Below are 9,893 nucleotides of genomic sequence, written 5' to 3' on the forward strand. Positions count from 1 at the left end.
CAAATATCTCTCTGGCAGTTTTGATAGCATAACAGAGTACATTATGTTGATATGTAGCTTTGCCAATTTAGGGGACCAGTAGTTGAGTTAGTCTAGATATTCAGTTTTTTCAATCTAGGGAACCGATTGTTGTGACAGTTTAGATCATATGAAAGACTATCCATTATGGACAGCGATATTACAATCAAACTATGTCAGTTTAAGAATTTATGTACATACTAGAATTATCGAAAGCCAGTTCCAACACGGTAGTTTTCTAGAGATGTCACACAATAATAGGACGAGTACTTATTGGTAATATTACATTTCCTAATAAAGTCTATGGTTATGAAACGGTGGCATATCTTGTACAGCCAACTCAATATCCTTTGCTATTAATATTTTATTGAGAGGTTTTTCTTATAACGAACACTGCATCTGCAGTACATTCAGCACCATATCTCGTGGACAGCACCATCAGGTTTACGAGCTATTCCGAGCCATATTATATTGATGTCGGTTGTATTCAACTAGACATGTACACCGATTATACTGGGCTGTCTAAGTATCATTCTTTTGGGAAAATATTCACCTTATGAGTTGAAATTCAAGATCATGGAATATCAGACAGTTTACAGCACGAATCCTGTTTAATGACAGCAATGTTGTGTAGTTAATTTTATTAAATACAACTGATATCTACGGATGTATATATATATTTTTTCAGTACACTAGAACATAGAAATCATTTTTTCTTCCTATCGGTCCGGTGGTTCGTGTATATAGATGCTCTTGTGGTATATTTCTTGGACACATCTCGTCCCATATGGGGTTACAATATAGGTTTCTGACGACGCCTTGCAGTCGATGATTGTGTATATCTAAGGGAACAGATGCATCATACATTAGTATATAATACCGTTTAGATGTCTAACTCAAAGAGTAATCCTTTGATATATATACCTCTAGGAATTTTTCAATTCCAGAAATGAATGTTCACATTCAATAAACTGCAAGCACGGGTATTAACTTCTTTTCCCTACAATGAACCAGTATAGCAACCTTTGAGAGTTATTATTTTTTCCATCATATAACGCATGTGCACATTATACCTCTATTCAGACTTCATTCTTATTCAGTTTGGCTAACCATTTCCAATCGAACCTGTATGCAATTTCACACAATTTTTTCCGTAATCTGTATATGAACCTATAAGTACTTACACTATGTATTTTCACACGGATAAGGCTCACCCAGGTCATTCATGTGTAAATCAATTTAATTTTTATTGTACCGGGAATTACATTCCCGTTCATGTTTTAATCATATATTTTGATTTTGTATGTTTTTTTTTCATTTCATCAGCTGGTATAATTATTCGAAGAAGTTATATCCAGAATCTGGCTGAATTGTTAAATGTGTTGTTTTTAAATCTTGTATATCGAATATATAATATCTGTGATATACGGTGTGAGGACTGTGAGGACTTGATAGCCTTGTCTGCTGTATATATTACCGAATCTGCGATCCTGCATGCAAATTATTACAATTCAATTAGTGTGCCTGAACGTACACATTTAGTCTTTACCTCTTAAACCACACTATTGCAAACATTTCTTTATGTAGGGTGTATTTCTCCGGTGGAGAAGATTGCATCCCAGGGTTAATTATTCACCTGTTCTATTTGCGTACTAATCAGCTACGTCTATTAAGCAGACATGGCGGCTGGTGTCCTCACATTTCTTTGCCATGACTAAGAGCACAGGAGCTGCTCGAAACGCGTAGGCTAGCACACAGTTGCCCGCTCGTAATTTTTTTTTCTCTTGGGACTGCGTCTCCCTTCTATTTTATTCATACTACTCCAATAAAGATGGGAACTTCGATTCCTTTTTAATTACCATTGGACTTAGCGCTGGATCATTTCTACTGTTTCTTCTATTGCATACCGCCAGCCGTAGCGGGGATCCGAGCAGCAAGTCAGGAGACGCAACAAGCCGGTGAGCTGGAGGTTTCCTCCCTTTGCTATTTTGAGTCATGTGGGGTTGTAGACGTAAGGTAAAGCCATAGATTGTTGGAAATTGTGATCGACGTTAAGCACGCAGGGTCATTTTTGCGTTGCCATAGAGTATTGACAAGGTGGGACTATAAAGACTTACTCCCACACATACGCGTCTCAATATCCACCCAGTGCTTGTCCGCAGGGTTTCGCCACTAGTGAGATAGTTGGTCAAGAATAAAAGCCCTGTAATAGTCTCTAATATTAGGCACTCCAAGGCCTCCAACTTTCCTATGCTTAGTTAGGAGTGTCGCTGCTATACAGGGGGCGTTTATTGCTCCATATAAAGTGTGAAAGCATTTTATGAGCCTGTGAGAAGAAGGAAGGACTCCCACACATACGCGTCTCAATATCCACCCAGTGCTTGTCCGCAGGGTTTCGCCACCAGTGAGATAGTTGGTCAAGAATACAAGCCCTGTAATAGTCTCTAATATTAGGCACTCCAAGGCCTCCAACTTTCCTATGCTTAGTTAGGAGTGTCGCTGCTATACAGGGGGCGTTTATTGCTCCATATAAAGTGTGAAAGCATTTTATGAGCCTGTGAGAAGAAGGAAGTGGGATGTGGATCGGTAGAGTCCTAAGGAGATGAAGCAATTTGGGTAGGAGTAACCAAACCAGGATATAATGAATTTAGAATATTTAGAAATATTTTCACGTAGGACCCCCAACATGGGAGGGAAATTTATTTGGTATGTTTTGTTTTAAGGAGAGGTCAAATGAATGCCTAGGTAAGAGATTTCCTAACTGCGACAATCCAGTATAAGTTTATCTTTCAACAGGGAAAGTAGTTGCGGGGGAATACGTATAGCTAGTGTCATGTCCGTGGCTGTGGGCCATCAGGTTCACTCTCCCCCTGACTCCTCAGGAGACGCCAGCGCTCACTTCCACTTACCTCGGCCGGACTTTGATGAACTATTAGCCCATGAGTACCCTGGACTATAAGAGGGGTTCAGCCCCTTGCTTCTATGCCTGAGCGTTTTTGTCGTACCCTATGTTTGTCTATGCGATGGTCTCCTAGTGTGTTCCTGTTCCTGTATCCGTGCTATCCTAGTCATGTGCCGTGCTGAGCCAGAGTCATGCTGTGCTGTATACCACGCCTGTCCTGCGTCACCACGCCTGACGTCTGCCTGCTGCCTAGTCCCAGCCGTGCCTGCCTTACTACTGTCCGAGCTGCCACAGGTACCCTATATGAACTATAGACTTTAACCTGCGCCCTGTTGGCCAGCTGCCATATCGCCAAGGTGGTACAGCCCAGTGGGTCCACGAACCCTACGTGACAGTATGCTCATGCCATGGACCCCGCTGGTCGGTTCAAGACCATGACGACGTCACAGGAGATGCGGGCGGATATACTAGACCTCCGGTCTCGACAGGACCAACTCCTCCAGGCGTTGAACATTCTCGCACGTCGGCAGGAGGTACAAACCGTCGTTCCTCCTACTACACCTCCTGGCAGTGTTGATGCTCAGACTACACCTCCTGGTAGTGTTGACCAGCATTTTTCTTCACCACTTTCTGATCACTATGATGGAGATGCAGGTACCTGTCGTGGATTTTTGAACCAGTGCCAGATCCACTTTAGCCTGTATACTAGGACATTTTCGTCTGATGGCGCAAGGGTCGCTTTCATAATCTCTCTCCTCACTGGCAAGGCCCTTGCATGGGCGAACCCTATCTGGGAGAGACAAAGACTTCCAGGGCTTCCTCTGGACTTTTCGCATGGTGTTTGAGGAGCCTGGACGGGTCTCATCTTCAGCGGCTTCCTTGATTAATCTATGCCAAGGAGACACCTCCGTGAGCGAGTACGCCATTCACTTCCGCACCCTGGCGGGAGAACTGTTATGTAACAATGAGGCCCTGGTGACTGCATTCTGGCATGGACTGTCTCCTAAAATTAAGGACGAACTTGCCACTTGAGATCTGACATCTACCCTGAATGACCTCATCCTTCTGTCCGCCCGGATTGATATGCGGATCCGAGAACGCCTCCAAGAGGTTCGTCGGGAGGGAGTCCTCCCTAGTCTGGCTACAACTTTGCAGCAACCCCTGCTGTCCTCAGATGTCGATCCTCCTAAGGAGTCTGTGATGATGGACCAGTGTAAGCTATCCACATAGGAGAGACAACGCAGACGCACTTCGGGAATCTGTCTATATTGCGGCCTCGGTGGCTATCTTGTGCGTCTGTGTCCCCAAAAATCCAAAAGCCTAGGGTTGCTAGGAGAGACAACCTTGGGTAAGAAAGGACTTTCGTCTAAATTGTCCATACCAGTGACCATAGTGTCCGGCGAGAGAACGCATCAGGTCTCTGCGTATCTGGACTCTGGATCCGCTGGAAATTTCATCCGTAGAGACCTGGTGGATATTCTTCAATTACCCACCACCCCCCTGGAGAGGCCGTTGACGGTTGCATCTGTGAATGGACTACCTCTGCCAGACCCAGTTATAGCCGTGACCAAGCCACTGAGGCTCCAAGTGGGAGCTCTTCACTCCGAACTTCTGTTGTTCTATGTCCCATCCAAAGCTGTTAACACTGTGTTGCTGGGCCTGCCTTGGCTCCGACTTCATGCCCCAGTCCTGGACTGGAATTCTAGAATTCTGCAGCTGCTGAGTGTCAGAGCCGATGCCTGGTGCAGATTCGTTCGGCTCAGCCTCCTTTGCCTCGGTCATTGGCAGGATTGCCGGGTCATTATGCTGCATTTTCGGATGTCTTCAGCAAGAGGGAGGCGTAGACATTGCCCCCACACCGGGCGTATGACTGCCCTATCGAGCTAATTCCTGGTGCATCCCTTCCCCGTGGTAGGGTATATCCTCTTTTCTTGCCAGAGACTCTGTCCATGTCCGCCTATGTCAAAGAGAACTTGGAGAGGGGCTTCATACGGAAGTCTTCCTCTACGGCTGGAGCCGGGTTCTTCTTCGTCAAATAGAAGGATGGTTCTCTTCGTCCTTGTATTGACTACCGGGGTCAAAACCAGATCACGGTGAAAAATAAATATCCGTTGCCACTGATCTCAGAACTGTTTGATCGTATACGTGGTGCCAAGATTTTTTCTAAACTAGACCTGCCGTGGGGCTTACAACCTAGTCCGGATTCGCCAGGGTGACGAATGGAAGACTACATTCAACACCCATGATCGACACTATGAATATCTAGTTTGGCCTGTGTAATGCACCCGCGGTCTTCCAGGAGTTCCTTAATGACATCTTCCGTGACCTCCTCTATGTTTGTGTTGTAGTCTATCTTGATGATATCTTGATTTTATATCCAGATCCTATGATGCATCAGAGACATGTCCGTCAAGTTTTGCTGCGGTTAAGGGAAGAATTGTCTGTACGCTAAGTTGGAGAAGTGCGTGTTTCAGAAAGATGCTCTACCGTTCCTGGGCTACATCGCCTCAAATCGAGGTCTCGATATGGATCCTGAAAAAGTATAGTCTGTCCTGGAATGGCCACGCCCTAAAGGCTTGAGGGCCATACAGCGCTTTCTGGGATTCGGCAATTTCTACAGACAGTTTATTCCAAACTTCTCCTCACTGACTTCTCCCATCTCTAATATCACCAAGAAAGGAATGAACGCCAAGGTGTGGACTCCTGAGGCAGAGTCCGCAATCAATAGCCTGAAAAGTGCCTTCACGTCAGCCTCTATCCTCCATCATCCAGGTGTTTCTCTACAGTTCTCGTTGGAGATAGACGCATCCTCTATCGGTGCTGGTGCACTTCTGTTCCAGAATAGCTCCAAGGGCAAGACAATGGTATGTGGATATTTTTCCAAGCTCTTCTCTTCCGCAGAACGTAACTACTCGATTGGGGATTGGGAGTTACTGGCCATCAATTTGGCTCTGGAGTAGTGGAGACATCTACTAGACGGCGCAGCTCATCCCATCCTGATTTTTACGGACCATAAGAACCTCACCTATCTTCAGACGGCCCAACTGCTGAACCCTCGTCAGGCCAGGTGGTCACTGTTCTTTACCAGGTTCCAGTTTGAGCTCCATTATCGCCCGGCCGACAAGTATGTGAGGGCCAATGCCTTGTCCAGGTCTTTCAAGACAGAAGACACCATGGAAATTCCACAGAACATTATTGCCCCGTCTTGCATTGTCTCTGTCAATCCCCTGCAAGTTGGGGATTTTCCTCCAGGGAGGAATTTTGTGCACCTCGCTGACCGTGGAAGAATCCTCTGTTGGGGACACTCCTCTAGACTGGCAGGTCACGCGGGGACCTGTAAGACCCGGGATCTGATTGCTCATCATTTCTGGTGGCGCACGCTGCCCAAGGACATTATGGACTTTGTTCAGTATGTGCAGCCAACAAGGTCGCTCACTCCAGACCTGCTGGTCTGCTCCAGCCATTGCCTGTGCCCAATGCTCCCAGGCAGCATATAGCTATGACTTTATCATTGACCTGTCTCTCTCTGCCGGATGCAGTACTGTCTGGGTGGTGGTGGATTGATTTTCAAAGATGGCCCACTTCGTTCCTCTGACCGGTCTTCCTTCTGCTCCTCTGCAGGCCAAGCTTTTCATCCAACACATCTTCCGCCTGCACGGCTTGCCGCAGCATATTGTGTCTGATCGGGGGTTTCACTTCACCTCGAAGTTCTGGAGAGCCCTCTGCGAACTCTTAGGTGTAAAGTTGGACTTTTCCTCGGCCTACCATCCTCAGTCCAATGGTCAGGTCGAGAGGATCAATCAGATCTTGGAGAACTACCTATGCGAATTCATCTCCAAGTGCAGTTGCTTCCGTGGGCGGAATTCTTTTACAATAATCACACCAGCTAGTCCACACAGAAGACACCGTTCTTTATCGTCTATGGCCAACACCCACAAATTCCTCTCCCTGTCCCTGTTACGGCCGAGGTGCCAGCTGCTGACACGGCTTTTAGGGACTTTCTGCAGATATAGCAGCAGACTCGATCCTCCATCCTGCTGGCGGTCGACCACATGAAGCGGAAGGCGGACACAAGGAGAAGAGAACCTTAACAGGGTCTTCTTTCCCCGCTGATTCCGCCAAGCCCGTTCCCTTGGCTGTGGTTTCGCTAGATAGTAGGTAGGGACAGTGGGAATCTCGTTCATCCATTCATGCGCGTCACTAATTAGATGACGAGGCATTTGGCTACCTTAAGAGAGTCATAGTTACTCCAGCCATTTACCCGCGCTTCATTGAATTTCTTCACTTTGACATTCAGAGCACTGGGCAGAAATCACATCGCGTCAACACCCGCCGCGGGCCTTCGCGATGCTTTGTTTTAATGAAACAGTCGGATTCCCCTGGTCCGCACCAGTTCTAAGCCAGCTGCTAGGCGCCGGCCGAGGCGAGGCACCGGCCCCCGGCACCCCCGCCGTGCATCCGGCCGCCGGCTCTCCCCAGACGCCGACCCGGACGTAGGGCGCGGGCCCGGCCCCCTCCCACACCCCGCGAGAGTGGAGAGAGGGTGCGGACCCGGACACCCAAGCCCAGGAGCGCCGCCGCCACCCGCCGGCCCCAGCCGCCCAGCCCCGACCTTCCGCCGGCCCGCACCCCACGCTGCCCGGGCCCCCCTGACGGGGGACGACGGGTGGGCAGCGAGGGCGGCGTGGAAGGTGGAGAGAGCGGAGGGAGACGAGCGTGAGCCCTCCCACCTCGGCGGCACGGTGCGGTAGGGGCGCACTGAGGACAGTCCGCCCCGGTCGGACAGCCGCGCCGGGAGCGGGGGGCCCCGTCCTCCCATCCCCGGAACCCCGCTTCCCCCGATGGACCCCACGCCGCCCCTTCCCCAGCCCGCCCACCGCGGACGGCGGGTCGGACCGGGAGCAAGGGAGCGAGGGGAGCGGAGGGGCGGAGCGGTTCGGGAGGAGGGCGCAGAGGCGGTCATCTCCCTCGGCCCCGGGCGACGGCGACTGCTCTTGCCGAGAGGGGGCTGTAACGCCGGGGCTAAAGCGACCGCTGCCCCCGCAAAGGGGAGCGTCGCCCGCCCCGGCCACCTTCCACCTCCGAGGCCTTCCCAGCCGGCCCGGAGCCGGTCGCGGCGCACCACCATAGAGGAAATGCGCCCTGCGGGGGCCGGTGCCAGGCGGGCCACGTCCACCCCGCCCGCGGCCGTCGGCTCCCCAGAGAGGGAACCGCCGGACGGACGGGGCAGTCCGCAGGACCCGGGCCGGCCGACCCTGGCCCGCCGGGTTGAATCCTCCGGGCAGACTGCATGGACCCCACACGTTTACCTCTTAATGGTTTCACGCCCTCTTGAACTCTCTCTTCAAAGTTCTTTTCAACTTTCCCTTACGGTACTTGTCCGCTATCGGTCTCGCGCCAGTATTTAGCCTTAGATGGAGTTTACCACCCGCTTTGGGCTGCATTCACAAACAACCCGACTCCGGGGAGACTGGGTCCCGCCGCGCCGGGGGCCGCTACCGGCCTAACACCGTCCGCGGGCTGGGCAGCGATCAGAAGGACTTGGGCCCCCGAGCGAGGTCGGGGTGGTCCGGTCTCCCTTACACCACATTTCCCACACCCGCCGGGCGAGCGGGGATTCGGCGCTGGGCTCTTCCCTCTTCACTCGCCGTTACTGAGGGAATACTGGTTAGTTTATTTTCCTCCGCTTAGTAATATGCTTAAATTCAGCGGGTCGCTACGTCTGATCTGAGGTCTGAGTCGAGTGGTTTTGCGGGTATGGAGGAGGAGGAGACGGAGGAGCAGTTAGATTTATGTAAGAGGTACTGAGCGGGGCAGAGAGGCGACCTTTCCCTGGGGAAGGCTCTGTCCCTCTCTCTCGCAACAACAGCTGCCGCTTGCTCTCTCTCGCTCTCCCGCTCTCTCGCTCCCTAGCACCGCAGTAAACTTGTGCTCCCCTTGTCTTCCAGGACGCCCATGGCCGGACGACAGGCCAACCACCCCCACCGCCGCCTCCGCATCATCAGCAGCCCTGTGATTCGCCATAGACAGCCTTTGCGGGGCGCGCGGGTGGAGAGTCCAATGGCGCGGGGCCTGGAAGGGCTTCGGGAGAGTCTGAACTTAGGGGGACGTAGGACAGGGTGAGGAGAGGAAAGTGTCGGCCGAAAAGGGAGAAAGGCACGGGGAACGAGATTGCCGGCGGCGGGCCTATGCTTCTCTCTGAACCCCCTGGGAAAGAGATTGCCGGCGGCGGGCCGATACTTCTCTCTGAACCCCCTCGCTACAGCCCGATCGTCCCTTGGCTTTCACCGCCAAACCCCCTCCATAAGCCTGCGACAAGCCCCAGCAGCGCCGCGCACGGGCGGCGATCGACGGAGGAGCGACCCTCAGACAGGCGTAGCCCCGGGAGGAACCCGGGGCCGCAAGGTGCGTTCGAAGTGTCGATGATCAATGTGTCCTGCAATTCACACTAATTCTCGCAGCTAGCTGCGTTCTTCATCGATGCGCGAGCCTAGTGATCCACCGCTAAGAGTCGCGTCTGACTCTGGCGAAAGGGTGCCTTGGAAGCCACCCTCTCCGCCCTTCGGGTTTTGTTCAGACATTCTCGCTGCTCTCTGCCTGGCAACAATGTCGGCCGGTTAGACATTCAAAGGCTGGGCTTACCTTCGGAGCGTCCCCTCACACCTCTCTCCACCCTGTCTCTCACCTTCTTGGACCACCCCCGATGGGGAAGGGAGAGCCAGACCGACAACCCTGGAGAGAGGCGGCTGGAGCAGGTGCCCGGCGCCTGCCGAATCGTTGGGGGTTTATCATGGCCCTGTGGCCCAGGTGCTCAGCCCCCTCTCGTGAGAGCGGGACTCGAGACTTCTCGACCTACCGCCTCCGCCCGCCCCGCCCCGACAGTGGGTGCTGAGCAGGTTTCGACGAGTGGTACCCGGGTTGGCCTGTTTGTTGGGGCTCACGGAGTTCACTCATGGCCGAGCTCACTCTCCCT

General features: G+C 51.8%; 1 non-coding gene across 1 annotated transcript; it reads right to left on the bottom strand.

The window, feature by feature from the left end:
• Positions 1-9,279: 9,279 nt before the first annotated feature.
• LOC142751185 (5.8S ribosomal RNA) lies at positions 9,280-9,433 on the bottom strand. The gene has a single exon (XR_012882740.1). It is a non-coding gene; the product is annotated as a 5.8S ribosomal RNA (ribosomal RNA).
• Between the last annotated feature and the right edge of the window lie 460 nt (positions 9,434-9,893).

The sequence above is a fragment of the Rhinoderma darwinii genome, chromosome 3, assembly GCF_050947455.1.
Source record: "Rhinoderma darwinii isolate aRhiDar2 chromosome 3, aRhiDar2.hap1, whole genome shotgun sequence".
Classification (NCBI taxonomy): domain Eukaryota; kingdom Metazoa; phylum Chordata; class Amphibia; order Anura; family Rhinodermatidae; genus Rhinoderma; species Rhinoderma darwinii.